Source organism: Fringilla coelebs (assembly GCF_963513975.1).
Source record: "Fringilla coelebs genome assembly, chromosome: 8".
Lineage (NCBI taxonomy): Eukaryota > Metazoa > Chordata > Aves > Passeriformes > Fringillidae > Fringilla > Fringilla coelebs.
Genome location: NC_140066.1, coordinates 24,283,515 through 24,289,463, shown reverse-complemented (window position 1 = coordinate 24,289,463; position 5,949 = coordinate 24,283,515).

Sequence of the window (5,949 nt, the reverse complement as noted above, 5' to 3'; positions counted from 1 at the left end):
TGCATAAGTAGTATTAAATGTCTGATTAGCAAGCAAGTTTGTAAGCAGAAGCAAGACTGATTCCGTGAGGAGCAGAGGGAGTGGTGAGTTACTGTACTGGCTTAGATGCATAGGAGCTGCCCTAATAGGCGCAGTTGCTGAGGACACGCTTGGGCATCAGTCACAGCTTCCCCTCAGTGACAGATAAAATGCAGTTGTGTTACCAATTGTGGGTAGTTTCTTAAAATAAAGCTGCTAAGGAGTCATTTGTGTAACAAGGGTAGAAGACTTCCACATATTCCTATAGCCATAAAAGAGGAGTTTGATGATAACGAGGCACTGTTGCATTGCGACACCGCTGTAGAAGGGAGAGAAGGGTTATATGTGTATAATTGAAGCTCTTTACAGTTGGAATAATGCAGGATGAGTGTGCCTAGGGCTTTTCTCGCAGCTGAAGGAGAATTTAGCCCAGCATTTCACCTTGAGCCAGCAAAAATGTTGTTCCTCCGTTCAATAAGTTCCATATGTGAGATTAGTCTTGATGTTGAACAATCCCTGTTGATTTTCCCTTGATGTTAAGGCAACTCTGCAGGAAAATGCAATTAAGTCCATGATTACTTTCTAGAATGAGATATCAGGTCCCAGGTTTCCTTCTTTGAAATGTGCAAAATGTATTCTCCTACCCCACCACCTCAGCATGCCTTGCCTGGCTCTTCCAGGGACTTGGGGGACTGCCCCACAGCAGGCTGGCTGTCCAATGCCTGAGGTCCCCCAGCCTGGTGCTGGCTGTGGATTGCCCGGGTGGAGGGTGAGGATCCTGGTGAACAGCAGATGGGAAGTGCTCTGTAAAACGAGCATTCATTCTTTCCCGGGCCAGCTTCCCTTTAAAAGGACACAGTTGCTGAAATAGGAAAGAGAATGTGATTTCCACCTCCTCCTCCCCAGTTCAAATCTAGCCTCAGACTGACAAGGGAGCGGGAGCGATTAGCACGCCAAAGTAGCCATGTCCTGCGTGAAGCAAGCTTGGTGACTCCTGGGCCAGTTTCTAATGCACAGATGGTAAAATAATCCCACTGCCCTGCTTGCCAGCTTTGTTTGCTGCCTGCCTGCGAAAGGCCAGAGAACGACTGGGGACTGCATTACCCCTTCCACCTCCTGGAGACGGACGGTGGCGCAGGATGGGAAGGCTGCATGTACTAAAGCATGTGGCTTTACCACGCGTCAGCGAGTTGACTCATGGACCCAGGCAGGCGGCTGACACCCCTGGAGCTCCCAGCTCTTTTTTCCTCTCTTCCCCTGGACATCTCCACCTCACGGCACAAACATCTGCACTGTACGTGAAGCAGCCCCTGGCTGTCTGTGTGTTACAGCTTGGCATATTAAAATCATCTGGGGCTCATTCCAGGTCCCCCCATACATCAGGATGTACAGTAGCAGTTCAGGGATGATCTGTGTGTAGTTCAGCTGTCTTTGCTGTGGCTGGGGGCACAGGGACAGCTGGGACAGCAACTGCTTTAGCAATCCAACTTTAATCTGCCTGTGTCCGTGAGTCAGCACCCTCCTAGTGCATCTGTCTCCAGCAGGGAGGCAGGACACGCATGCCAGAGTAGCAGAGCCTTGCTTTAAAAACCAGACGACTGGGGAGCGGGGTGGGGGGGAAGAGCGGGCTCAAGTGAGCTGTTAAGCAATCGCTAATGACAAAGTGACACAGCTCCGGCTTTGCATGGATTGAGTAAGGAGTCATAAGATGAGATGTTCATTTAAATGCAGCTTGCTGGGTAACTCCCCAGCTGCGCAGGCTTATCAGGAACGCTGCAAATTTGAGTATGGCATGTTCCTGGGTCAGTCCAAGGAGGAGAAATTCATCCCAGCATCACCTTTTCCTTGCAAATAATGCATTTGCCTGATGCAAGCAATGTAAAGAATTACAGCCCTTTCCTGTGGGCAGGCTTGTGCTGGCTGAGTGGCAGAGCTTTGTGACAGATAGTCCCCAAGCTTTGTATTTGCCCACATTGCTTACCAGATGCAGAGGGAAATGCTCGGGTATCTCTCCTCTGGTCCAGGCAGGGCAGGGCAGAGGACCCTTTGGAGCTCAGGCATTGATCTTTCACACTTGCAGGGGACTTGAGTTGGTGCTTTCCTGCTCCCTACTCTTTTAGCTGTGGCAGACTTAGTCTGTGACACCCCACCAGTGCCACAGTTGGCTTCCTGGGGCGGAAAAGAATCCAGGAGGGTAATGTGGTTTTTTAAAGTCTCACGTTGGTTAAACTTGGAAATGTGTGTAAAATAAATATGTAGTAATTCTCCTATCACTTTAGTTGGGAAGGAAAAGTTGCCTTATTGAACTCAGGATCCAGAAACATTTGCTGGCTCATTCACTATGTTTACTTGTAGCCACACATATCGGTTGTTTGCATCTGTACCTGCCAGAGTTTCCCCTGTAACCCAGTAGTTAATTTGGTTTTCCCATGCCAGGTGGTAAGAGAGGAAGACGGTGATAGAGTGAGCTGTGCTGGGAGGATGGAGGTGGGGGTTAAAATGACCATGTCTTGAGTATATCATCCTACATGATGGCTGTAAATGTTCATTGTATTGTAAACGTTTATCTGTGCAACCTGGTGAAAATGTATAAGAATTGAGGTTCTGTTCACTTGCTGCTCCTTATCTGAATGTATTTACATCTGCTATGGCCTCTGCAGGGCTCTCTGCCCTGGGCAGCACCTGGCTGAAAACCACCTAGACAACTGTCTGGGGCCAGCCAGAAACGCCTGTCCCCGATCAATGCCGCCGCTGCCCCTCTGCCAGCCCTTCAGCCCCGCCCTGGTGTATGGCACACGCAGGGCTCCATCCTTCCAGCGCTGTCAGCTTCGCCCTCCTTTCAAGTGAGGCTGGGGGAACCAAGTGGCTCATTGGTATGGGTGGAGCTCTGCCACACGTCGCATCAATTCCTGGATTTTTTAGCCAGGAGGGACCGTTGTGTTCCTGTTTCCTGACCTCCCGCGTAACACAGCCCGTTAAACCCCACCCCGCCGTGGTGACTCACGGCTGAGCCGGAGCCCCTGTGGTAGGAAGAAACCCAGCCATGATTTAAAGGCTCCGAGTGACAGGCAGACCTCGGGATGTTTGTCACAGGGGTTAATTCCCTTCCCGTGCTTCACTTTCACATCATTAAATCTGGTTCTACCTTTGCGATAGATGAAAGAAGCCTCTCTTGCTCCTGCCCCATTCCTTCCCTGGAGGGGAGAGGTGCCGGAGAAGTGAAATTCTCCAAGGCCATGTCAGAAAACCTGAGTCCAAGCCCCTGCTCTGACCGTGAGTGGGGTGTGGGGACTCATGTCCTCCCCCAGCTGTGGCCGTGTCCTCCACTGCAGCTTCGCTGGAGAATGTCTCTCCTGCCCTTGGAGAACACTTGCCAAAGCCTCTTGCAATCTTCTCCCATTTTCCCAGTACCTATGATGTTTCTTGCACATTAATGACTTCTCTCTCTGTCAAAACTATAACTGGTCACCAGACTCTTTTTATGAAGTGTACTGGGATGAGACCAGCCCACTCCAACATGCTCACTCTTCTCCAAAAGCAAAAGATGGCGGCTGTTGCATTCCCTGGGCCGGCCAGGTCCATGCAAGCTCTTTCTTTTATGTTCCCTTTTTTGTATTTCACCAGAAAGGGATATTTGCAATATCTGGTCATGTTGTTACTCAGTGTATAATTTAGATGTCTTTGTCAAAAAAAAAAAAAAAAAGGAAATAAATTAAAATTTAGTAGAAAGACAACTGGTGTTTGGGGGTGATCCTTTTTTCTTCAGCAGGTTCGTCTTCTGCCAGGATTGTCTCTTCCCAAGGAGCTTCCAGTCAGGTTGCAAGGCTGCTCTTCCATTGCTCCTGTCACCCCACTAGAAATGGTTCCTGGTACTAGAAGTGTTCAAAACTGTTGAAGAAGCCTTTTTCCTTGGGACTTTCAGTATTCCAAAACTATCAGAGAAGTCAGCCAGAGAGAAAGGGAAACTCTGGGAGGATCTTCTTTTTTCAAAAATCGTGTTGTAGGTTAAAAAAAGCATGTCATGAAACACGTTCTCTACTGACCTGGCAGGAAAAGGGAAGGGGAAAAAGAAAAGCAGCAAGCCATTTAGGTTTGGTTCAGTGAAATAGGGTTGGGAGGGGGTTAGGAGGGAGGAAAGCAAATCTGTTGCTTTCCAGCTCATCTGACTCATTACTGTTCCTGCAACACCCAGATGGGCCAAAAAGCAAGAAACTGTTAGAACTCTTTAAAGTATCAGGTCCCTCCCTGCACAGTCACAGTCAGGATGCCTGGAAGGCTGTCAGAGCCACTGGAAAAAAACCATTATAGATAGTCACACTTAACTTCGTTTCTCTTTTTTTTAAGGCACGCTTTATACTCAATCCTGGTATTTTTTCAGCGAAGTAGGAAATACTTTTTCATCTTGTTTGCCTAATGGATTGGATGTGAAAAATATTTCTCTGGCAAGTGAACACCCTGAGAGGTGTTTGACTTGTCACAATGTTATGTATCGGCCCCTGAGGCCCCCGGCCCCCGAATCGGCTGCGCTTCCCCTCTCCTGCTGCTGTTTACAGTGGGATGTGGTAATTTATGGGGAGGCTGCGTGTGACCTTGCGTGCGTCTGCTGGAGCGAGCCGCGGGTCCCTTCCCCGCACAAGCCCCGCTTTACATCCACATGATGAATTTAGTGCTCCCGAAAGGACAAGGAACCGAGCGGATTGGGTGTGGGGAGGAGAAAAAAAAGAAAATAATAATCTGCAGCCTGCAGGAGAAAAAAACACTGAGATTTTTGTTCCTCTTTGACCAGTATTTCCCTGTTTATGGCCTCGCACCCCCAGACGCCTGCCTTTATCGGAGCAGAGAAGTGGTCTGTGGCCGCAGAGCCGGATATTTCAGCCTCCGTGTTCTCGCCGCGTTGGCATTCCCCAGCCCGGCCGTGCTCTGCTGGGACACGTTGGAGCGGGGCAGCTGGACTGATGGCCACAGCCGTGCTCCAGCCCACCCACCTGGGCACCCACCCAGGCACTGGCTGAAGCTTTTTTCATTTTATTTTGTTTTGTTTAAGTGGAAACAAGCTCTCACCGCAGCCTCGTGATTGGCTTCTGCCGAAATGGCAGCTTCAGGCTCAGTTGGCTGAATTTGGGCTTGTTGGATTTTTTATTGCAATCTGTTCACTTATTTCCCTTCCCAGCACTGATTGGAAGCAAAACTTCTAAAGCTGTGGTGAGGCTGTGCCTGTGCTGGGGGATGCTGTCAAAGGCTTGCTAGAAACAGTGCGGGGTGGGGGGTGCCTCCTCTGCGTTTCCTATGTAGCTGTCTGACCAAGATGAGTATCTGTATCATTTTTAATGGGAAAAGGAAAAGAAAAATCACATTCAGAAGAGGAAGGGTTGAAAGGATCCTCTCTGCTTGCAACGTTCCATGACCGCCTGCCTCTGAGCTGCAGCCCTCTGGGCGGCACAGTCAGCCAGCCAAATGCAGCCCCAAGTAGATAACCCCAGGAGGAAGAGGAACTGGCAGGTGGGTTAGGCCCCAAGTCTGAGTTGCATTAGGAGCTGGCAGGAATGCCCTGCAAGTAAGTCACCTGGATGAGAGATATTTTTAAATAGAAGTTGTTCTTGCTGCTTGGCTTTGCAACATTTGTGCTACCGATGGGAGCCATGGCCTGCATGCTTTAATGCTTCTCTGTCTGGCAGGAGCTTGGGGTGCCAAGGGGGACACTGTTGGGGACAGCGGGTCCCCCCTGCCGAGAGCGACACTGTGGGCTGGGACACTGCGCTGTCCCCAGCCTGAGACAGCTGGGTCCCAACTGACAAAGACAAAGCCCAGCGTCTTGGGGTGGCTGAGCCAGCTGTCCTGCCCCAGCTCCATCACGCTCCCTGATGTCAGACAGGAGGATTTATATGTACTTTGGGTTCATTTTTATAGCTGGCACCTGTGAGGCCAAAGCCA